General features: G+C 42.1%; 1 long non-coding RNA gene across 1 annotated transcript; it reads left to right on the top strand.

The window, feature by feature from the left end:
* The first annotated feature begins 1,067 nt into the window (after nucleotides 1-1,067).
* LOC130277682 (uncharacterized) lies at nucleotides 1,068-26,054 on the top strand. The gene is made up of 3 exons (XR_008845525.1): nucleotides 1,068-1,187; nucleotides 4,203-4,254; nucleotides 25,992-26,054. It is a non-coding gene; the product is annotated as an uncharacterized LOC130277682 (long non-coding RNA).

Genomic DNA, 26,054 nt, shown 5'->3' with positions numbered 1-26,054 from the left:
TCTATCTTTGTTACATGTACTGTACAACTATCTATGTGTGCTTAATTCACTGTACTGCCATCTACTTGTGCTACATGCATTATATGGCTTTTTTAAAAAAAAACAATATTACAAATACCGTACTGCTATTTAGCTGTATGGCATGCAATCTACTTGGTCTACATGAATTTTATGACTCTCAACCAATACCACATAAACCATACTGCTATTTACCTGCATAAAATGAACTGTTCTGTTGTCTACCCATGCTACACAAACTGTAGTGCTATTTATGTGTACTACATGTACTGTACTACTCTTTACTATGTGCTATATACTGAAGCACTCTCTAGATCACAATTACGTCTTTTCTGATCAGCAGCGTCCTCTTTCCTTTTCTTCTCCGTCCAGATCAGACCACCATGTCCATCTCTTACCATCTGCAGGACAAACATGTTAGACATTTTTCCAGTGCCGTCCCCTCCTCTACACAATATTTTTATCTATAAGCCCCCAAACTGTTATAAAAACCTCCTTGGTGTCCTGCACAGTAAAAGGGCAGGTAGGTAGGTAGCCAGGTAAATAGTTAACTAGGTAATTAGATCAGGAAGCCAGATATGTAGGTAGGTGACTAGCCAGGTAGGTAGGTAGGTTGCTAGCTAGGAAATTAGGCAGCCATGTATGAAGGCCAGGAATGTACATAGTTAGGTAGCCAGGTATGTAGGTAGGTAGCAAGATATGTAGGTAGGTAGTTAGGCAGCCAGGTATGTAAGTAGTTAGATAGTATATTCTGTACTGCTATTTGTCTCTGCTACATGTATGTATTGTACCTGTGCTGGACACCACCCTGTTACAGTAAGTGTCTGTCCTCAGTTATTCCCCAGCTTTTGAAAGACATGATTATATTTAAAGACTGACTATATATATATATATATATATATATATATATATATATATATATAGCAGTAACATACAGGTCGAGTTGTGAATTTGAATATCTCCATTTTTGTAAACGTTGTGGTTTGGTCTTTTACTTCATGTTTTTTTTTCCCCTTCAAAATCAAGCCTGCTGGTAGACTTGGAAAGCTTGTGGCTATAAAGCTTTTACCTTGGAGATAAAAAAAGAGAAAAATTAAAAGAATAAGGACCCAGAAGAAGTTAAAAGAAGCATAGACAAATGAAGCGTTCAAGCTATATTTCCGAGGGGGGTGAGTGGACTTTTTATCTAGATACCTTTGAATCATGAGTCAAGCTAGTTCAAGTTACAACTGGGTTAAAGTTTAAATGGCATAGAAGAAAGATGAAAAACATTTTATGCGGACGGTGGAACAAAGAGCTTGACTCTTTATCTATGTACCTGTCTAAAGAAAAACTACCAGGAGTCCTAGAGATGAGCTCACCTATTGTTCATATTTAAGAATTAAAGTAATTGAAAGGAAAAGCTGTAGGAACAATATTCAGTACAATATTACACTTCAAGCATTGTGGTTATATGGATATTCTTTGACACTTTAGGTGCTGACGGATAGTGCAGCTGACATTTTGGCAATGTTTTGGATTAAAGAAAAATTAGGAAAATATATAATCTAAATATTCATAATTCCAATAATGATACAATTTCAAAACCTTTACTGAATAACATAATTAGTGGCTTCATATAAATTATAGATATTTGTGTATAGTAAGAAATAGGGGTGTACACAAAAATGATACAATCCACATAGCAGACTCACAGCGGTCCCCACCCCCACTGAGAGCTATTTATTAATATTTGCCATTGTGTTTTAGGTTAAAATACTGAGCTGTTATGTTTTTTTTACTAACAAAAAAGATGAGTGTAAACATGAACCAGAACACTATATATGAAAGTTGGAGAATACACTAAGTTGCAAGTGCCCTAGTGGATTACATATACACAGGATTTTAATTTTGTAATGTTAGAAAAATATGCATTAAATAAAAACCTCTAGGTGGGGAGGCTGAATGGGATTTAGTAAGACTGAAGCTAGTCTTTGTCCAGGTTCACACTATGAATGTCTGCATGTAAATATTCCATTCACAGTTTCTGTAGGTATCTGGCAGTAGGACCATGCAGACATTGCCGATCCCCATAGACAGCAATGTGTTCTGCAGTGAATTCTGCCAAAATATTGGTAGAGGAAAGCTACACCACTAAAATTCTGCAGTGTGACCCTGGCCTTAAGAAATTCCCTGCAAGTGCATGATCACACTAGATTTATGAAGAGGTTCCCATCTGTACATACATCTGGGTGCATCGGAGACTGCCCATGTGTCCTTACTGAGTTGGCGTAGATTTCAGCTACAATTTAGTAGTCAATTTTTCTTTTCTTTTTTTCTTCTTTTTTTTTAGTAGTCAAAATTTATACCTGCTTGCAGGCATAAATTGTAGTATTGTGGTAAATTTGGCTCTAATTTATGCCACGCTCAACCCACTTGTTGTCCTTGGCGCAAAGTGTAGAAAAGCAAAAGAACGTAAGTCCAAAGAATGACAACACCACTGAGTTCTCCACAATGAATCTTCATTTAGTAACTAAAATTGCATACAACATGATAATGTGTTTCAGGGTTCTCTCCACTTCATCAGATCACATAGGCTATCTCTGGTGATTGGATTAGCCTTCCTGCGGGTGACTCTCAGTTAGGCAAGCAGCCATCTCCATACGTCACCCCAAGTGTGGGGGATGTTTATTTCCTGTCTTTAAAGGCCAAAACCCAGTACTCAGAGTCCAATTCCTATGTGTATAAAGCTAGGAGGGACTCTGTGCATTTTATTGTTCTCATATGAGGGACAGGCTTCAATGTTGGGCTTGCCACTGTTTTTTTTATGGGATTAAGGTGCTGCTTTTTTTTGCTACAGATTTAGGAAATGAAGGGAATAGGTCATTAGAAAATCACCTATTGTTTAAATCAAGTTTTTATGATAAAGCATCCCTATCATTTAGAACAACTTTTGACATATTCCTTAGACATTGAGATTGTACCAAGTCTCACTCCTGAGAGCCATGGCAATTGCGAGTTACAGTTGGGTGAAGTATGCATCAGCATGCGCCTCTCTCACCGACTGTCACTTAAATTCAACCTTTTCATTGCATAAGTCTATAGAGTGAAAAAGGTTGCATTTACTGGCCAACTGGCAAGTGGAGCGCACTGCCATGCTCTTCCTCTGCTTAAAGCTCAACTTGTGATTTATCTGGACATAAGGTCAAAGGTTGTTTTTTTAAATGATAGTAATGCTTAAGGCTAGCTACACATGTAGCATATCCGCTGTGCATGCTGTGGGAAATACGCTGCAGATTCTGCTTTGAGCAGATACACAGGGCTACCTGCCGTGTTGCGTGGGCCCACCTCAAAACCTTATTACACACACAGGGTTACAGTGGGAAAGCCATGTGCATGCTCATAGCTCATTTTCTGCAGTGTGAAATATGTTACGTACCCTTAAAAATTTTTTTAAGATTATTGATAAAATAATCCAGAAATCTTTACATTTTCTGTTTGGCCACTAGTCCTAATAAGAAGCTGACACGTCCTGTTCTGTACAGATCACTTTTCAGCATTCTCCTCCTTATCACAAATAGATGAAACACAATTCAGAATAGCTGATGCTGATGCTCATAGCTCAGGCTCCCTCGTCATGCACAATGTCCTTTGTGCAGGTCACAGAACATGTGTAGAAAAAACTCCCGTTGTAAAGAGCAGTGTCTGTTGTCTGTGGGGCTTGCTCTAAAGCTTTTTACTAAATGCTGGGAAAAACAGCTCAGAGAAGATGGCTTTCCCTATAATAATGTACAAAATAATTATGAAAAAAGATTTCAATAAAAAATTAAAAAAGCTTAGAAAAAAAGAATATGTCTCTAAATTTAGCTCTAGACAGTAAAAGGAAACACACATTTTGCGCAAATAATCTCTTGCGCAAACATTTACAAGTTCTTGCCTGCACATGAACCATTGATAGATTCCCCCATTGTCGTTTGCACCAGAACATTCTGTCTGAAATGTCTGGCATCAATTCGGCTCCTACATGTTTTAAATATAAGAATTAAAATGATAGTTTTATGTTTTTATATTTTTAAATGACATTATTTGCATTTCTGAAATCACCTTTAATATAAAATGGCACATCTTTTTTTAATGTATGCAAAGAAGCTCGAGATAAATCATGTGGAAACTGCACATTTAATATCTTGATTCTTATTCCACAGATGTGTTCCAGGATTTGGATTTTAGCAGTGCCCCACATACCGATATCTACAGGTACATTCTAGGTGGTGCACAGCATAATTGTTCTCACAGTTTAATTCAGAAACATTTGCTTGTTGCTTTGGAAGTAGGGCTTTTATCTATTTCCATATAGTGACAAGCTGAACAAACAGTGACATTTTCAATAGCCTGCGCTTATTCTTAATCATGTTTTAAAGAAAAGATTTCATTTCAAAAAGACTAGTTGGAGAAAAATTATTCCCTTAAGTGTAAGCTATTTGGAAAAGAAATCGTGTCTTTTGTTCATAAATGCATTTTAAAGTTTGCCAACTTTCTAAACTGTGTTATTAGTTATCTTATTTTGAAGCAAACACTGCTCCATTTTCCCATCATATTCCACTGCTTTTTGAATATTTAGAATATTTACCTCTGTAATTTGTAACAAATATAGATTCTTCCTATCTGGAAAGGTAAATTGTGAGCAAAGCAATGCTATACTAGAGCTGTTGTATTAGACTGAGCCTCAAATGGATATATGAACCCCAAAAATATAGGTTGCTTTTTCTTCCATTGGAAAATAAGGCAAAAGATGGATTTGTTACATAAAACATACACTAAGCCATTCAACCCTGATCCAGATGAGTGTGGGATCTAGATTAATCTATGCCATCCCCCCCCCCCATATGCCATTTGGATACACACATTTTTTAGTATACGGCTTTCTTTATATTATCAGAAAAAATAACTGTCACGCGCTGCGCTCCGGCCGCAAACTCTGGCCGTGAGCGCAGTGTCCCGGGGTCCCTTTCTGTTGGCGGGGCTGGGATTCGCATCGCGGAACGTGCCCGCATGCGAATCCCAGCCCGTCACTTACCCCGCTCTGCTGCTTCTGGCGCTGTAATTTAAAGGGCCAGTGCGCTCTTGATTAGTATGTACACCTGACAACACATTATAAGTTCCTGCACCTCCCACACCCCCCTGCCGGATCTTCAGTGCCTATTGCCTGAGAGAAAGCGTATCCTATTGCATGTTTGCCATACCCGTGTACCCAGACCTTCCCGCTACGTTTTTTGACTACGAACCTTTGCCGCCTGTCCTGACCTTCTGCTAGGTTGACTACGCCTCTGTCTCGTCCTCCTGTACTTTGCCTTGCCTAGTTACCTGTGTGGTCGAGCCGTATTGGGGGTAGCGACCTGGGTGTCGCCTGCCGCAGCAAATCCATCCCGCTTTGCAGCGGGCTCTGGTGAAGACCAGCGGCACCTTAGACTCCGCCTCCCGACACAGTACGAGTCATCTGACACACAGGTAGAGGATCCACTACCTGCTCCGTGACATCTGCATCCAGGTGCGTGACAATAACTAGTACAGCCTTATTTTTACTTGCGCTGCTGGTTATTATTGCTATATTGACTAGTACTGCCTCCTTGAGCACACCACAGTATGCAAAGACAGGCAAAACATAAAACAAAACAAAGCATGGCATAAGCACTTCATCAAATTGTAGCTAAAAACACACACATATTCTAGTGGCCCTTAAAGGCTACAATTTGATAAAGTGCTCTTCTGTCCATCACGTCAAGCTTTGGCTTTGACTGCATATGTTTTGCTGGTCTTTGTATACTGAGATGTGATGATGAAAACAGTAGACCTCGACACGACCACCAACTCAATAACTCGGGTCTCAGATGCCCCTACCAGGCATGCTCCAACAATCATTCCCTTTTTGAACTCTGTCAGGTCTGACATATTATGCCGCTAAAACAAATGAACAGATGTTTATAGCACAATAATAAAGTTAATTAACAATGATATAACCTGTGTTACTAAGAAATAAGGGGTGTTACTAAGAAATAAGGGGTGTTAACAGTAAAGGCAGGTGTGTCAGAAAGAGTTAAAGGACAAGTCCCATGCCGATAAGTACAGAAAAACTTTTCCCCTATCCGCCAGATAGGGGATACGTTTTTCTGTACTTATCAGCATGGGGCTTGTCATTTAAGCTTGACTGAAAAATAATGGTTTTCTTATGGTTTTGTCTAGTTGTTTTGTCTTATTGTTTTGTCGAGTATTTATAAGAACAATTACACAAGTAAAATCACAGATGATAAGCCACCATTTCAAAAACTGGGGAATTGCCATTGCACAAGTGCAATGAATAGCCTGTTGTTTCAGATACAAATGGTCGTCTGCAGGCCCTAATAGTGTCCATTGGGGTCTCTGTCATTTTGACAGCTGCTGTTCCTTATGTCAGAAGAGATCTAAATCTTGTTTACATTTTTTTGCATAGTAGATGATTAATCCCATTTATGGTATAGCAATTTGTATATTCATTTTATAAAATAATAAAATATATACATTTTGAGATTTCAGATTGCAAAATGCAAAAAGTATAGCAGGACTATATCTATATTTCAGTTTCAGTTTAATTTACCAATGTTATGATTACATTAAAAATAATGTAATTCACATTGTCTCAAATTTTAGAAATATTATATTTTAAATATAAGAGTATTTAAATGCTAGGTATCAAACTCCTATAAAATAATGCAAGCCAGTAGCTCTATTACAAACTTGCAAATACACAGGTTTTTAGTTTGATTTCATATATTGCATACATATTTTTATGGCTGTGAAAAACTCATTCGTATGATTATTTATTTCTGCAGTTTTTTTTGAATGATTTGCTACATGTATCCTATTTTTCTTACACTCTTTACACTCAGTAGTAAGCGTTCAGGTAAATAATGTAAAATAGCCTTAAATACAAAGTTTAATTGATAAAATAGCCATCTAGTAATTGTAGATTCCTGTTTCATTTATTATGTGCCATAGAACAGATTATTACTTTATGCGAGCAAGAAGGGCATTTTTCTTAAAGGGGTACTCTGATATTGCAGTTTTATGGTTATCTAGCGTGTTTGTTTAGCACTTTTGTAATTCACATGTTATACATCTGTCCACAGATGTATTTTTACTGACCTCTTTTCTGTGATGGAAGGTCAGAAGTTTTTCTGGTTGCATTTAATTGTCGTCCAGACTCGCGGCCATGTTTGTTCACTGTTATGGACAAGATGTCTGTGCTGCAGGCGTTGCTGTTATTTTCTCTCCTGAAATGGTTTTGCCTCTTTTACACCCCCTGTAATGAATAGACATTGAATTGTTGTTGTTGGGAGTTCCGTTCTCTCCCTTCCTTTTTTACATAGTACAAGATGACAGCGGGAGGATGGGTGTCTCCTCCCGCTGTCAGCCAGCCCTGCACCCGCGGCTCACAGTGTACTGAATATCCTGTATCAGCGCTGCGGCTGACATGTAACCCCTTCTCCACCATGGGGACTGTGCACCTGCGGGGGGAATCAGCTATCATGATTCCCCCTGCGGGCTCACGGTCCCCATGGCGATGGAATTAGTAACATGTCAGCTGCAGCGCTGTCATGATCCCCCCAGCAGGCACTTTGTCAGCTTCTCACCCCGCAGTCCCCACATCGGGAACTAATCATACGTAACCCGCGGGCGCTGCTCTGCTTCTCCCCCCCCCCAAAAGCGAGGGTTAACTGTGAGCCACAGCGCTGCACATTCTCCCCACGTTGGGGAATGAGTGATTTGTGAGCCACGGGTGCAGGGCTGCCTGACAGCGGGAGGAGACATCCATCCTCCCGCTGTCATCTTGTGTAAACACAGAGAGACGGCAAGGACAAGTCTAATAGGTCACAGCCAAGCATGGTATCAGACACTGACTGGCCAACATCCTGGTCACATGTCATGGACCCAGATGATTGGGCTGACAATGTGTTTACCTCCCAACCAATAATAAGCACACCTACAGACCAGAAAAAGAGGCAAAGTATACTAATGAGCAGGACTGGGAAAGGGCGTGCTAAAGGGGAAAAAAAAATCTGGCCACAAACAGGGCTGGGTGGCAACGCAAAACAAGTTGGGTAGGGCACTAAAAGAGGAGACAGGCTACAAGGAATGCTGGGAGCTGTAGTTTCTAAAACAAAGGCAAAACGGAATTAGATGCTACACTACATGGACACACTTGTGCAAAGAAAGGAAAAGAAAGACAAACAAAGAGCAAGCACGAGACCAGAAATAAGAAAAAACTCATCTGCAAGGGTAAGTAGAAACTGAAAAAACACATTGGCCACCGGAGTACCCTTCTAAAGATGCATACAAATAAGATGTATATTACATATTACATAAATACAGTATTATGAAGAGATATGAACTGCATGTGAATAGAACAGGTCACTGGGGAGTGGATCTGGGAACTGGCCAATACTTACTTCAGGTATTGAATATGTAAATTGTATGGAAAATTCTACTTGACAGTAAAGAAGCTTTGAAAATCTAAATATCATGAAATAAATATACATACAACTGGCTCAGGTGGGGGAGCATATGGGAAGGTGTGGACCCAGCACTGGTTACTGGTCTGCTGGCTTAAAATGATTTACTATGGTGCATTATTGGAGGTTGGTGTCAGTTCTACAGTGATTGTAAATTACATTTTAATCATTGATTAGATATTCGTGTGATTTATGCTGCAGATAATGGAGAACCATATGTGGCATTCTATATAATAATTTAAAGGGAACTTTTCAGCAGGAAAATCTAGTGCCATAAGAATGTTATGTGTATGTTATGTATGTAATGATGTATACTGGATGCTAGATTACAAAACTTTGCTCCACCTATACTAGTCATGTTTCCTGGATGAACAGGTTTTTCATGAACCTGCAATGAAATAAGCCTCAAAACATGTGTATAACACTTCAAGAGCTCTAAAGCTCTGTATAACACTGCTATGGTCACCCTGGAAGGAATTCAAGTAGTTTTTAAAGTGGTTTTATGGCTAAGTAAATGTAAAAGTTATGGCGACATACAGTAACCCATGGTAACTAAGAGCATGTTTAAAAACACACTGCACTAGCGTATTTTTTTTTTTATAAAGCTAAACTAAAGATGCAGATTCCTGCCAGAGTTAAAATGCCCACTGAGGTATCAAAATATGCAATGGCTTTTCCAAACGTTCCAAAAATTCTGGCTTTTTGGAAGTTGCAAAAGGATTTGTAATGGTGTGTCAAAATAGAAAAGAGCTATTGTAAATATTGAAAAGTCAAAAAATTATCAAATGCCATTTTGGGAGTTGCAACAGGTTTTGTTAAGAAGATGCAATGGCTTTTTTCAAGCGATCTAAAAATTCTCTCTTTTGGGAGTTGCAACAGGATTGGTGGTGAAGAAGAAATAGGTTTTGTATGAAGAGCCCAAAAAAAAATATTTGCCCTCTTTTTGGGATCAAGAGTTGTGTATGTGTAGTCCCTGCCGGTAGTAGCAACAGCAAGGGTGGTGTACTGGGGGTAGTTGAAGTAGCCAGTGGAAGGCAGACAGTGGTGGACTAGTGGTAGTAGTAACTAGCAGATAGCAGGCAGTGGTGAACTGGTGGCATTTGTAGTAGATAGCTGAAAGCAGGTAGTGGTGGATTAGTGTTAGCTGTAGCTAAGTGGGGGAGAAACTACAACTCAAATTTCCCTCTCAATGCTTTTAATGCAAATTTATGTTAAACACAGGTAGAAACACTATGGGGGACATTTATCATTGTTTGCTTTGGTAAGCGAGTTCTGAAGGCATATTTTTTTTGCTTTCATTTTGCTTATGTGCTACATATTTCATAACACAGGGGTCTGATATATTTGGAGCACATAAGCAAAACACAAAAGTTTCAGTTGTTTTGTGACTTTTTAAATTTGCTCACGTAAGGAAGTTATGCACTACATGTCAGGCCTGGAGTAGACTTGCGACTATTTTAATGGGGTTTGCAACTTTTTTTTTGGCCTATGTGCGACACTGCAAAGTAAAAACTGAAATTTGCATAGGTAAGGCTGTTTGCAACTTTATGCTTACCCACAAGAGTTGCACAAAAAAGTGCTTAGTCGCACATGCAACTTTTTGTGCGCCTGGGGTAAGCAAAAAAAGACTCTAAATATCTTGATTAATATCCCCCTATATGTTTAATTAAACCTAGAAAATACAGGCAACTTGGTATAAAATGCGTATTTAACCCCTTAAGGACTGGGGTTTTTTCCGTTTTTGCATTTTCGTTTTTTGCTCCTTGCCTTTAAAAAATCATAACTCTTTCAATTTTGCACCTAAAAATCCATATGATGGCTTATTTTTTGCGCCACCAATTCTACTTTGTAATGACGTCAGTCATTTTGCCCAAAAATCTACGGTGAAACGGAAAAAAAAATCATTGTGCGACAAAATTGAAAAAAAAAACGCTGTTTTGTAACTTTTGGGGGCTTCCGTTTCTACGTAGTACATTTTTTGGTAAAAATGACACCTTATCTTTATTCTGTAGGTCCATACGATTAAAATGATACCCTACTTATATAGGTTTGATTTTGTCGGGCTTCTGGAAAAAATCATAACTACATGCAACTACATAAATTGTCATCTTCTGACCCCTATAACTTTTTTATTTTTCCGTGTATGGGGCGGTATGAGGGCTCATTTTTTGCGCCGTGATCTGAAGTTTTTAACGGTACCATTTTTGCATTGATAGGACTTATTGATCGCTTTTTATTCATTTTTAAATGATATAAAAAGTGACCAAAAATGCACTATTTTGGACTTTGGAATTTTTTTGCACGCACGCCATTGACCGAGTGATTTAATTAATGATATATTTTTATAATTCGGACATTTTTGCACGCGGTGATACCATATATGTTTATTTTTATTTACACCGTGTTTTTTTTTTTATTGCAAAAGGGGGTGATTCAAACTTTTAATAGGGGAGGAGTTAAATGACCTTTATTCACTTTTTTTTTTCCACTTTTTTTTGCAGTGTTATAGGTCCCATAGGGACCTATAACACTGCACACACTGATCTTCATCATTGATCACTGGTTTCTCATAAGAAACCAGTGATCAACGATTCTGCCGCATGACTGCTCATGCCTGGATCTCAGGCACTGAGCAGTCATTCGGCGATCGGACAGCGAGGAGGCAGGAAGGGGCCCTCCCGCTGTCCTGTCAGCTGTTCGGGATGCCGTGATTAGCCGCGGCTATCCCGAACAGCCCGACTGAGCTAGCCGGCCACTTTCGGTTTCACTTTTAGCTGCGCGGCTCAGCTCTGAGCGCGCGGCTAAAGGGTTAATACCGCGCGGCGCCGCGATCGGCGCTGCGCGCTATTAGAGGCGGGTCCCGGCTTCACTATGACGCCGGGCCCGCCGTGATATGATGCGGGATTACTGTGTAACCCCGCGTTATATCAGAAGAGCAGGACCAAGGGCGTACCTGTACGCCCTTGGTCCTTGAAGGGTTAATATTCACTCTCAATGCTTTGAATATATATTTATGTTAAATACTACAGGTAGAAACACTATGGGGGAAATTTATTAAAATCTGTGCAGAGGAAAATTTGATGAGTTGTCCATAGCAACCAGTAGATCGCTACTTTGATTTTTTTCAGAGGACTTTTCAAAAATGAAAGAAGCAATATGATTGGTTGCTATGGGCAACTTTTCCTCTTGACAGATTTTGATAAATCTGATTGAACCAAGGAAATACATAAAGCTTGGCCAAAAATGCTAATTCCACATTCACTTTTAACGCTTTCAATGTGCGAAGAAATACTATGTTTGATTAAACTCAGAAAATACATGTAACTTGGTCTCAAATGCCTATTCCATGTTCTCTCTCAGCACTTTCAATGCATATTTACAGGTAGAAACACATAGAGAAACACTATGAATGATACAACACAGAAAATACTGGCAACTTGGCCTAAAATGCGTATCCCACATTCATAATAAATGCCATTAACGCATATTTATGTTAAACTCAGGTAGAAATACAATATGTTTTATGAAACCCAGAACATACATGTGACCTCGCCTAAAATACCTATTCTACATTCAATTAATGCATATTTATGTTGAAATACAGGTCAGCCCATTGTTTTGCTCAGCTTGCTTTGTATTGTAATGTGATAGCTTTTATGGGCTTGTTCTGCAGTGACACTGCTGGGATCTGTAGTGCAATAACTGGGCACAGTAATGCAGGGAGGTGACAGGAGGTCACTATTTGAGGTCAGCCAACTGCTCAATTATTTGCTCAGCTTGGTTTCAAATAGATTTGTGAAAGGTTTCTGGAATCAGTTGTTCGTCTGAGCACTGCTCTCTCTGTTTCTATCTAAAGTCATGTCCTTTGGCCTATTGTATTCTGTTCATTCTTGGTAAAGACTTTTGTTTCCATTCCTACTTATCCTATTTGTGCATAAGAAGGGGCTCCAAGCTCAGGCATCTGGCACACATGCTGGAACCCATAGCACCTTTAAGACACACATAGAGTTAAAACACAGGGCTACTGGGACTTCCAGAGTAAGCAGGGTTTGTATCCCACATTACTTACGCCAGAAGTTGAGAGAGGGAGAAGACCAACAAAGACAAGAGCTACAGAGGGGGCCTTTCTGTATGCACAGGGGGCCCTTATACTATATAGGAGCAGAGGTGGACCTTATACTATTTAGGAGCACAGAGGAGCATTATACTATATAGGAGCACAAATGGGACATTATACTATATATATAGGAGCACATATGGGGCCATATACTATATAGGAGCACGGGGGGGGGCAGTACAGATGGGGAGTTTGTATAGAGGTGAAGAGTGTGCTGGAGTGAGGAACCTAAAGTGTGTGTCCTGCATATTGTGTAAAGAAGAGCCATGTCCGGGAGAAGTCTTTATGATTAGTGTTGCTCGCGAATATTCGCAATGCGAATTTTATTCGCGAATATCGCATATTCGCGAATTCGCGAATATTCACGAATATAGCACTATATATATTCGCAATTACGAATATTCATTTTTTTTTTCTCCACAGTACACATCACAGTGATCTTCCCTATCTGCTTCCAGCTTTGTGGTGTAAAGAAGGCTCTAATACTACTGTGTGAGACTGGCGTACGAATTTTCGCTTATGCAAATTTTCGCATATGCTAATTTTCATATATGCAAATTTTCGTTTATGCAAATTTTTGCATATACGGATTTTTGCATAAGCGAAAATATAATGCGAATATTACGAATATGCGAATTTAGCGAATATATGACAAATATTCGTCCATATATTCGCCAAATATCGCGAATTCGAATATGGCCTATGCCGCTCAACACTATTCATGATGCCCAGGACAAAAGGATAAGAAAAATGAGCAACTCTGATCAGGAAAGATATTAGTGGGTCATCGGATGTAACTTTATGTAATCATCTGTATGGTCTGCAAAGCCTGTGAAGTGCTGGTACCTATCTCTATATAGTCAGTGTATGGGGAATATTGGTCCCTCTCTGCATATTGTGGATTTTATTCAACAATAGTAAAATGGTATTATCCAGTCACTACAAGGTGTAGTGATTGTAACACTCATGTTTCAGAAGACTGGAACACTCATGGATGTGGATCCGCTGGACTTGTGTGGCAGATGACTCGGATCATATCAGGGAGCAGAGTCTAAGGTGCCACTGGTTTTCAACAGAGCCCGCCGCAAAGTGGGATGGACTTGCTGCGGCAGGCGGCACCCAGGTCACTACCCCTGGTACGGCTCAACCACACAGGCGGCTGAGGGGATGCGAGGCACTGGAGGGATAAGGCAGCTCGTAGTCTGCATAGCAGAAGGTCAGGGCAGGCGGCACAGTAGTGTAGTCAAGACATAGCAGGAGTTCAGTAGGCAGGCGGCAGAGGAGCAAGGTCAAAGTCACAAAGCAAGGGATCAGATACATGGCAAGGCAATACTGAGGAACGCTTTCTCTAAAGCACAAGGCAACAAAGATCCGGCAGGGGAGTGAGGAGGGTGGAGGAACGCATAAATGAGACAGAGGTGAATTACACTCATGAGCGTACTGGCCCTTTAAATCTTAAAGCTCCGGTGGGCGCACCCTAGGGGATGGGGACAGGTGCGCCGGAGCAGAGAGGCAGAGGCGGAGGCAGGAAAAACACCCGGAGAGTGATGGACTGTGGCTCGCATGGGGGCGTGTCCCGCAATGCAAGTCCCAGTCCCGTCGGCAGCAGCAGGTAAGGGGACCATGCGCTCTCGGCCAGATTATGCGGCTGGAGCGCATAATGTTTCAGCACCCCCCTTTGGTCTCCCCCTCCTTTTCCTAGAACTGGTTTATGACAAGAGTCTTGAGGAGAGAGATGTGGAAAGAATTGGGAATACGTAATGTAGCAGGTAGACAGAGTTTGTAGGAAGACAGGATTGATTTTTTGTAGAATCTGGAAGGAACCAAGGTAGTGGGGACCAAGCTTGTAACAAGGGATCTTGAAGCGGATGTACTTGGATTAAAGCCACACCATGTCACCAGGAGAGAAGGACAAAGGAGGTGTTCTACTTTTATCCCCTTGCGCCTTCATGCGTGAAGAAGCCTGAGATAATGACTGTCGGGTCTGTTGCCAGATGGTGGAGAAGTCACGGACCAGCTCATCAACAGCAAGCACACCGGAGGAGACTGGGAGAGGAAGAGGAGAACGGAGATGAAGTCTGTAGACAAAAAAAAAAAAAAAAAGGGGGACGACCTTGTGGACTCGGAATCCTTATGATTATATGAGAATTCAGCCCAGGGGGGAAGGTCTACCCAATCATCTTGGCGAGCTGAAACAAAATGCCGAAGATAAGTCTCAAGGATTTGATTAACCCTCTCCACCTGACGGTTGGACTGAGGGTGGTAGGCCGAGGAGAAGTCCAGATTGATGTCCAGACGGTTACAAAGGGCTTGCCAGAACTTAGAGACAAACTGCACACCTCGATCCGAAATGATATGCTGAGGAAGAGCATGTAAACGAAAGACATGTTACAAGAAGTACTTTGCGATCTGCGGGGCAGAAGGAAGACCTGGTAGAGGGATGAAATGAGCCATCTTGGAAAACGATCTACAATGACCCAGATGACAGTGTTATTATGAGATGGTGGCAAATCGGTAATGAAATCCATGGCGATATGGGACCAGGGAGTCTCTGGAATGGGTAAAGGCTGTAAGAGTCCTGCAGGTCTCTGTCAAGGAGTTTTGCCATGGGCACATGTTTCACAGGACCGAACAAAATCAGAAGCATCATGTTCAAGATGGGGCCACCAGTAGTGCCGGGAAATAAGAAGTAGAGTCTTGCGTATTCCTGGATGTCCTGCTGTCAAGGAAGAATGACCCCATTTCAGGACCTTGCATCTCAATCTCATGGGCACAAAGGATTTTCCCGGAGGAACCTGCTGAATCTCGGCAGGAGCGTCAGGAATCAAAAGGTCAGGAGGAATAATAGGCCTAGGCGTGGAGTCCAAACCAATGACATCAGAGGACCTGGAGAGAGCAGTAGCCCTGATGTTCTTGTCTGCTGGAAGGAAGTGAATGAAGAAGTTGAACCTAGAAAAGAACAGCGACCATCTTGCCTGGCAGGGGTTCAAACGCTAAGCAGACTGAAGGTATAGAAGATTCTTATGGTCGGAGTAGATGCTGACCGGATAAGAAGAACCTTCCAATGTCGCCATTCCTTCAAAGCTATCTTGATAGTGAGGAGTTCACAATCTCCAATGGAGTAATTCCTCTCAGCAGGAGAGAATGTCTTGGAGAAGAACCCACAAGTTACACTCTTACCCTTGGCATTTTTCTGAGTGAGAATGGCACCCGCTCCAATAGATGAGGCATCAACCTCCAAAGCAAAGGGCCTCTCCGGATCAGGTCTTGTTAGCACGGGAGCTGAGGCAAACGCAGACTTTAAATGGGAGGAGGCCTCTTCAGCCTCTTGAGGCCAATATTTAGGATTAGATGCCTTCTTAGTGAGAGCGACAATAGGAGCAACCAAGGATGAAAAATGTGGGATAAACTGACGATAATAGTTAGCGAATCCCAGAAAGCGTGGAATAGCACGTAGGCCCGAAGGATGAGGCCAATCCAATACTGCTGACAACTTACCTGGATCCATCTGCAGGCCCCGATGAGAGACAATGTAGCCAAGAAATGGAAGACTAGATTTCTTGAACAGGTATTTCTGCAGTTTGGCGTAGAGATGATTCTTCCGAAGTCGCTGAAGAACCAGACTAACATGAGAACGATGCTCCTCTAGGTTGGAAGAGAAGATCAGGATGTCATCTAGGTATTCGACAACACAGGTGTAGAGAAGATCATGGAAGATATCATTGACAAAATGGCTGGAGCATTGTAGAGACCAAAAGGCATTACAAGATACTCAAAATGTCCGTCACGAGTATTGAAGGCCGTTTTCCATTCATCTTCCTTGCGGATACGAATGAGGTCATACACACCGCGTAAGTCCAACTTGGAGAAGACCTTGGCACCACGTAGACGGTCAAAAAGTTCTGAGATAAGAGGTAGAGGGTAACGGTTCTTGACCGTGATTTTGTTAAGTCCCCCTGTAGTCAATACATGGACGGAGTGAGCCATCCTTCTTCCCTACAAAGAAGAAACCTGCTCCGGCAGGAGAAGAGGACTTACAGATAAATCCCTTTTGGAGATTCTCCTGGATATACTCAGCCATGGCTTTGGTCTCAGGAACTGATAGAGGGTATACCCTTCCATGAGGAGGAGTGGTGCGAGGCAAAAGATCAATAGGGCAGTCATAAGGATGATGTGGAGGCAGAGACTTTTTCTTGCAGAAAACATCTGAGAAATCTTGGAAAGATGGTGGCAGGCCAGGTAAAGGAGGAAGACTAGAAACAACTTTACGCAGAACTGGATGGAGGCAAAAATTTTGACAGGATTGTCCCCAGCAAATTATTTCTCCAGTTCTCCATTCCAGTTGTGAGGAATGGCGTTGCAGCCAAGGAAGGCCAAGAATAATCTCAGAAGTACAGTGTGGCAGAACATAGAATTCAATCTTTTCTTTATGCGATACTCCCACTTGCATGACGAGAGATTTGGTACAGAAGTGAACCTTACAGTCCAGATTTTGTCCATTAACAGAGGAGATGAACAAGGGCTTGGCAAGCTGAGTAAGGGGAAGATGATACTTGTGGACTAAAGCTGCATCAATAAAGTCACCTGCTTATCCAGAATCCAAAAAATCTGTAGCACTGAAGGAAAACTAGGCTGAAGCGAAGACTTGTACAGGAATAGTTAAGCGTGGAGAGGTAGTTTTCACACCCAGGGACGCCTCTCCCACGTACCCTAGGTGCGGGTGAACTGTACAGTCCTTGAGAAAGTGCTCCGGGCTAGCACAATACAAGTATAAATTCTCATTGCATCGTCGTGATCTCTCCTGTTGTGTAAGACGAGAATGATCTCCTTGTATAGCCTCTTCGGCAGGAGGCGCAGGAAACTGAAGAGCTGGACATTGAAACATGGGTGTCAGGCGGGCAGGTTCCCTCTCTAAGCTCAGTTCCTGTTGTCTCTCATCAAAACGCACATCAATGCGTGTGGCCAAGTGGATAAGTTCTATCAAAGAAGATGGAGTATCACGTGCAGCAAGGGCATCTTTAATCCTGCTAGACAGTCCTTTTTTGAATGTGGCACATAAGGCCTCATCATTCCAGGCAAGTTCAGAGGCTAGAATGCGGAATTGAACCGCGTAGTCACCAATGGTAGAATTCCCTTGACAGGTTCAGCAACGCTGTCTCAGCTGAAGAGGCACGTGCTGGTTCCTCAAAGACACTGCGAAATTCTGCCAAGAAGGACGACAAGTTGGAGGATACTGGATCACAACGGTCCCAAAAGGGGTGTAGCCCAAGCAAGGCTTTTCCGGACAGCAGACTAATGACAAAGGCGACCTTCGTACGTTCCGTTGGAAACAGTTCAGCCATGAGCTTCAAGTGCATGGAGCACTATGTAACAAAGCCTCTGCATCACTTGGAATCCCCATCGTACTTGAGAGGTAAATGCAGGTGTAGCTGGGAGCCAGAAGACACTGCAGGAGCTGGAGGTGGGAGTGGGCCAGATTGTGATACATGCTGCTGTTGCAAGGCCAAAAGCTGTTGCATCATGGCTGAAAGTTGAGAAAATTGCTGCGCCTTTTGGGCCAACTGCTGGGACTGGCATACCACAACGGAGGGAAGATCCGAGACTTCAGGCAGGTGTACCTCAGCGGGATCCATGGCCGGATCTAACTGTAACACTCACGTTTCAGAAAACTGGAACACCAGTGGATGTGGATCGGCTGCACCTGGGTGGCAGATGACTCGGACTGTACCAGGGAGCGGAGTCTAAGGTGCCGCTAGTTTTCACTAGAGCCCGCCGCAAAGCAGGACGGACATGCTGCGGCAGGCGGCACCCAGGTCGCTACCCATGGCACGGCTCGAACACACAGGTGGTGAGGAGATGCGAGGCACAGGACTGGGGAATGGGCGAACCAGTCCATAGCATCAATTCCTTCCTCTTGCAGGAACTGCTGATACACTCCAGCCACATGAGGTGTAGCATTGTCTTGCATTAGGAGAAACCCAGGGCCAACTGCACCAGCATGTCAGGATCCGGACTGGCAGGAGCTAGCAGGAGCTGGAGGTGGATCCGCTGTGCCAGAGAGGAGATGACGTGGGCCGTACCAGGGAAACGGAGTCTAAGGAGTTACTGGTTTTCACCAGAGCCCACCGCAAAGCAAGATGGTCTTGCTGCGGCAGGTAACCCCCAGGTCGTTCCACCCAGTAGCGACTCAACCTCTCTGGCTGCTGAGATGAGGCAAGGTGCAAGAGGATCAGGCAGAGGCGAGGTCAGACGTAGCAAAAGGTCAGGGCAGACGGCAACGGTTCTCAGGCAGTAGTCAATAGCAAACAGGTTCAGCAACAGGCAGGGAATACACACAAACGCTTTCTCTAGGGCACTAAGGCAACAAAGATCCGTCAGGAAGCTGTGGGAGGAGATGGTACTTATAGGCAGTGCACAGGTGCAGGCCTAATTAAGTCAAAGCAGAACCTTTAACCCTAGATTAACCACTTTGGACCAGGCACCAATCACTGGTGCACTGGCCCTTTAAATTTAAGAGTCCCGGCACGCGCGCGTCCTATAGAGCGGGGACGCGCACGCTGAGACCGGGTGACCGGAGCGCTGCCTGGGGACACACACTGTGAGCGTATCGAGGTAAGCAGGGTGCCTGGAGCGCTCAGCGTAACACAGCATATGGTCTTACAAGGGGTCTGAGGATCTCATTTCGGTACCTAATGGCAGTCAGGCTATCTGTCATTTGAGTGGACACATGCAGATTTGTGGCCTGCTGGAGGTCATTTTGCAGGGCTTTGGCAGTGCTCCTCCTGCTCCTCCTTGCACAAAGGTGAAGGTAGCGGTCCTGCTGCTGGGTTGTTGCCCTCCTACAGCCTTCTCCACATCTACTGATGTAGTGGCATGTCTCCTGGTAGTGCCTTCATGCTCTGGACACTACGCTGACAGACACAGCAAACCTTCTTGCCACAGCTCACATTGATGTGCCATCCTGGATGAACTGCACTACTTGAGCCACTTGTGCGGGTTGTAGAATCTGTCTCATGCTACCACTAGAGTGAAATCACCACCAGCATTTAAAAGTGACCAAAACATTAGCCAGGAAGCATAGGAACTGAGACGTGATCTGTGGCCACCACCTGCAGAACCACTCCTTTATTGGGGTTGTCTTGCTAATAGCCTATAATTTCCACCTGTTGTCTGTTCCCTTTGCACAACAGCATGTGAAATTGATTGTCAATCAGTGTTGCTTCCTGAGTGGACAGTGTGATTTCACAGAAGTTAGGTTAACTTGGATTTACATTGTGTTGTTTAAGTGTCCCCTTTATTTTTTTTGAACAGTTTATATGCTCCTTGTGAACACTGCTGGAGATGGAATAAATTTATCTTGGTTTGCCAAAGTCTGTGTGCTGCACTTCCTCTGGATAAATATATACATTATAAGATAATCATAGGATAAGGAATAACAAGCTTATTGGTGGGGTTTGACTGCTGTATTACTAGCAAGTGAGGCTTTCACCTCTGGTACAGGCAGCAACACTATACCACGCTGCCTGTGCTGGAAACTCAGCCCACCAAAATCCCCAGCACCAGTTGGATGCTCTTGATCCAACCCGGCACCTATCCAGTGGCATTCTTTAGTCTGGAACGTGAGGATTTCCATGCAGCAAAGAATAAACCTTTTTGCAGGTATCCTTTTTAGCTGTTGCAAATGGATTACAGCTTAGAGATCACTGGTAGAGATGAGCGAACTTACAGTAAATTCGATTCGTCACGAACTTCTCGGCTCGGCAGTTGATGACTTATCCTACGTAAATTAGTTCAGCCTTCAGGTGCTCCGGTGGGCTGGAAAAGGTGGATACATTCCTAGGAAAGAGTCTCCTAGGACTGTATCCACCTTTTCCAGCCCATCGGAGCACCTGAAAGCTGAACTAATTTATGCAGGAAAAGTCATCAACTGCCGAGCCGAGAAGTTTGTGACGAATTGAATTTACTGTAAGTTCGCTCATCTCTAATCACTGGTATATAACAGTTCATAATATATTTTCATAGTGGTCAGTTTTCATAGTTTTCATAGTTTTCAGATTGAGCTCCAGATTACCCGTATAGACAGACATAAAATATACAACAAAAATCGAGAAACATAGCTGCACATCCACCATTTGTATTTTGATCTATTTGCTTCTCAGCATAATTTTAAAACCTAGCAGGTTGTTAGTATACATTTTGATAAAAAATTACAAGCCCGTGATCTACTAATAGAGTCTGCCTCAGACAGACTCTACTGGGTAAGTGCAGATCTCACTGGTCAATGCTATGCCTGTCATTGACCAGGATAAGAAATCCAAACATTGCTTAAAAAAGTGTAAATAAATAAATGTTTTTTTAAGCCATTCCCCCAATAAAGAGCAAATTATGCACATTTCTAAAAAAAAAAAAAAAAAAAAAGACAAAAAGAAAACTAAACGTATTTGATATTTCAGCAGAATTGTCTGACCTATTTAACCTCTTAAGGACGGACCCATTTTTTACCTTAATGACCAGGCTCTTTTTTTTTTTTAAATATGACATGTGTCTCTTTAACCCCTTAAGGACTCAGCCCATTTTGGCCTTAAGGACTCAGACAATTTAATTTTTACGTTTTCATTTTTTCCTCCTCGCCTTCTAAAAATCATAACTCTTTTATATTTTCATCCACAGACTAGTATGAGGGCTTGTTTTTTGCGCGACCAGTTGTCCTTTGTAATGACATCACTCATTATATCATAAAATGTATGGCACAACCAAAAAACACTATTTTTGTGGGGAAATTAAAACGAAAAACGCAATTTTGCTAATTTTGGAAGGTTTTGTTTTCACGCCGTACAATTTCTGGTAAAAATGACATGTGTTCTTTATTCTGAGGGTCAATACAATTAAAATGATACCCATTATTATATACTTTTATATTATTGTTGCGCTTAAAAAAAATCACAAACTTTTTAACCAAATTAGTACGTTTATAATACCTTTATTTTGATGACCTATAACTTTTTTATTTTTCCGTATAAGCGGCGGTATGGGAGCTCATTTTTTGCGCCATGATCTGTACTTTTTTTTGATACCACATTTGCATATAAAAAACTTTTAATACATTTTTTATAATTTTTTTTTTAATAAAATGTATTAAAAAAGTAGGAATTTTGGACTTTTTTAATTTTTTTTCGTTCACGCCGTTCATCGTACGGGATCATTAACATTTTATTTTAATAGTTCGGACATTTACGCACGCGGCGATACCAAATATGTCTATAAAAAATGTTTTTTACGCTTTTTGGGGGTAAAATAGGAAAAAACGGACGTTTTACTTTTTTATTGGGGGAGGGGATTTTTCACTTTTTTTTTACTTTTACTTTTACATTTTTTTACATTTTTTTTTACACTTGAATAGTCCCCATAGGGGACTATTCATAGCAATACCATGATTGCTAATACTGATCTGTTCTATGTATAGGACATAGAACAGATCAGTATTATCGGTCATCTCCTGCTCTGGTCTGCTCGATCACAGGCCAGAGCAGGAGACGCCGGGAGCCGCAAGGAGGCAGGTGAGGGGACCTCCGTGCGGCGTTATGAATGATCGGATCCCCGCAGCAGCGCTGCGGGCGATCCGATCGTTCATTTTAATCGCGAACTGCCGCAGATGCCGGGATCTGTATTGATCCCGGCACCTGAGGGGTTAATGGCGGACGCCCGCGAGATCGCGGGCGTCGGCCATTGCCGGCGGGTCCCTGGCTGCGATCAGCAGCCGGGATCAGCCGCGCATGACACGGGCATCGCTCCGATGCCCGCGGTTATGCTTAGGACGTAAATGTACGTCCTGGTGCGTTAAGTACCACCTCACCAGGACGTACATTTACGTCCTGCGTCCTTAAGGGGTTAAATGGTAATAACTTTTTCTAAGCGGAGCGATTCTGATATTGTTTTTTCATGACATAGTGTACTAAGTGGTGCATTTTTGTTGACACATGCAGCATTTTTTGTGAAAAACTCCAAAATATTGTGAAAAACTGGAAAATTTCTGTCTTTTTTTTTCAATTTTTTAATGGTGTACATTGTTAGGTAAAAGTGATGTTATATTTATTCTATGGATTAGTACGATTATGACGATACCCATTTTATATAGCTTTTTATGTTCTTTTTCCTATTTTTGTTTTTCGTTTGACGCCATTGAGTGGGGGCTTATTTTTTGCAGGATGAGCAGTACTTTTCATTGGTATCATTTTTGTGCTATGTGCTAACTTTTGATCTTTTTTATTCTGCTATTTGTACTAAAATTGTCGAATTTTGCGTTTTTTTTTTTTACGGCGTTCACCGTACAGGATAATTTACATTACCGTTTTATAGTACATGTCATTACGGATGTGGCTATACCTATTATGTATATAATTTGTGTTTTTGATCCTTTTTGGTGATAATACAGGGCATTTTTTTGGGAAAGGGGCATATTTTTTTTTTTACACTTCTTATTTTATTTTTTAAACTTTTTATAGGTTATACTATGCTGCAATACATTTGTACTGCAGCACAGTATGACCCGATCAGCTGCACACAGTACAGCCTGTGCGATCCAGCCTGTGGCTGGATCTCACAGGCTTCTGTAGCAGGCAGATAGGAGGTCATTATCTGAACTCCTGCTGCCATAGCAACCAACGGCGACCCACAATCGTATCACGGCATCTATGGGGTTAATGCTGCCAGGATCAGCAAAATCACGGCCCTGGCAGCTGCAGCGGCAGTGCAGGAGATCTCTAAGACGTATGCATACGTCCCAGCACGCGAACGTGTCGGGCGCTGAGACGTATGCATGCGTCCTATAGCTGGAAGGGGTTGAAAAGAACATTATTGATCTTGTATGGGAAATGTCATAAATGAAAGAAAACAAATGTCATAAATGCAGACTTTTGGTCACATCATACATCAGAAAAATTGGTCCCACCCTACATTAGAAAAAAAATTATAGCGGTCAGAATAGAGCATATGTTGATAGAAGATACGGCACTCTCTGTCTAAGCGTGGGTGCACTGTTAGGGTCCCAACCCATGTAGATTCAAAGCAATAATAACATAGCACTCCACTTTGCGGTGAAAATAGTAGTAAATTTTATTCTTGCAATCCAAAAATATATGTGACGTTTCGGTCAAACATGACCTTCCTCAGACCGGATTGCTGCGGAGGAGAGGTGTAGTTAAGGAGAAAACGGTATCCTGTGACCGTGTGGCAGGTAAGTGGAAATGGCGACAGAAGTCGCCATTTCCACTTATAGAGCAACTATAAGCATATTTTGTAAAAAATAAATAAAACTTATTAGTACCATAGTACAAACGCTATGTAAATATTGATACTGCTTTAATTGTATTGACCTACAGAATAAAGATAAGTTGTCAGTCATACTGGGATGTGTAGTAAAAAAACAACAAAAGTAAAAAATAAAATAAAAAAACTCCCCCCCCCCCCACAACAAACAATATTTTTGGGGGTTTTCTGTACATTTTAGGGTAAACAAAAACTTAAAGGTGTCATTACTAAGTACAACTGGTCCAACAAAAAGCAAGCTCTCATTCTTTGGATGAAAAAAATAAAAGAGTTATGAAAAAGCAAAAATCTAAACAAAAAAAAAATAGTGTTGAAGGATAAGCATTTATTTTATGGCTTGAAATGTTACATCATAAATCTAAATATTGATGAGTACGTATCCATCTATGTTGGGCAGCATCACCTATACGTTAGTTGCCTGCCCATTTTCACTTGTCATTAATCACATTATATCGTCTTTCACCTGTCTGCACATTTTCTTCAATTCCAGAAGTGAAAATGTTATTTAGCCAAAGCTTGTGAGAAATCCTACAAGACTATAGTTTGTTTGTCATAAATCATCACCGAGTAATTTGGGATCTTTGTTGCACAAAATTTCTTGAGCTGGAAGAGTGTTAAATGAAACATTTATAAGTGGAAACTACATTCCTATGGGGGTTTCTCTCTTCTTAAAAAAAACTTTCCCCTATGACTACTGCACCAGCTTATGTTCATAGAGTCAAAGCTATTACTGGGAGGCATTTCAGGGAAATATGAAGTTGTTACAGCCATGGTGAGGGGGGGGGGGAACCAGAGAGAGAAAAGAAGCAAAATGGAAGATTACAAAGACACTAAATGAAGAAATTACTGTTAAATCCTGTGTAGAAACATTACTGTTTCCATTTTGTTCTATTTTGGACATTGTACCTCTTGATGGATCGTATTATCTATTTATATATTTGGTTTAAAGGTTTTATTGTAAATTGATGCAGTTATGATTGTAGAATTCCGTATTTTTCGCCCTATAGGACGCACCGGCATATCAGACGTACCCAATTTTAAAGGTGCAAAATCTAGAAAAAAAAGATTCTGAACCCAACAGTGATCTACAACCTGCGGACCTCCAGATGTTGCAAAACTACAACTCTTAGCATGCCCGGACAGCCAACGGCTGTCCGGGCATGCTGGGAGTTGTAGTTTTGCAACATCTGGAGGTCTGCAGGTTGAAGACCACTGGATAGGAGGTAGTACACACGTGTCCCCACCGCTCCGGACCCGTCACCACTCGTCACCGCTACCCAGGTTTTAGCTCCATCGCTGTCGCCGCGTCCCCGTGGTGTCCCCGACGCTCCGGACGTCTTCTTCCCCGGGATCCACGCTCTACGTCGCCGTCATCACGTCGCCGTCATCACGTCGCTAGGCACGCCGCTCCTATTGAATGACGAGATGGCGTGCACGACGACGTGATGACGTTGAAGGAGAACGCCGGCCATGCAGGGCATCCCGGCATGGAGCAGACACCGAGGAGGCAGGTAAGGTCCCTCCCGGTGTCCTGTAAGCTGTTCGGGACACCGCGATTTCACCGCGGTGGACCCGAACAGCCCGACTGAGCAGCCGCGTTAGTGTCACTTTCGCATCAGGCGCGGCGGTCAGCTCTGATCGCCGCATCTGAAGGGTTAATACAGGACATCACCGCGATCGGTGATGTCCTGTATTAGCCGCGGGTCCCGGCCGTTGATGGCCGCAGGGACCGCCGCGATAAGTGTGTATTTGCCGTATAAGATGCACCAACTTTTCCCCCCCAGTTTTGGGGAAGAAAAAGTGCGTCTTATACGGCGAAAAATACGGTAGTTATTTTGTGTTAGTCTGTAAAGATTATACATTTTATATTATAACTGCTCAGGCCAGGTGCATTAGTTTTTGTATCACGAATGGCACTTTAAATTCTAGTACAATGAAGGCTTAATAATATAACTTAATTGTGTGTCGAATTTGCTGCTACTGTTAATACTCTTTTTTACTTTCAGTAACTAGAATTATTACAGCTGATTTTGCCTCAGGCTCGGTTCACCGGGGAGCATAAACCTAGG

Source organism: Hyla sarda, chromosome 6 (genome assembly GCF_029499605.1).
Source record: "Hyla sarda isolate aHylSar1 chromosome 6, aHylSar1.hap1, whole genome shotgun sequence".
Lineage (NCBI taxonomy): Eukaryota > Metazoa > Chordata > Amphibia > Anura > Hylidae > Hyla > Hyla sarda.
Note: the sequence above shows the minus strand (reverse complement) of the source record. Positions and strands in the feature narration are given on the sequence as shown.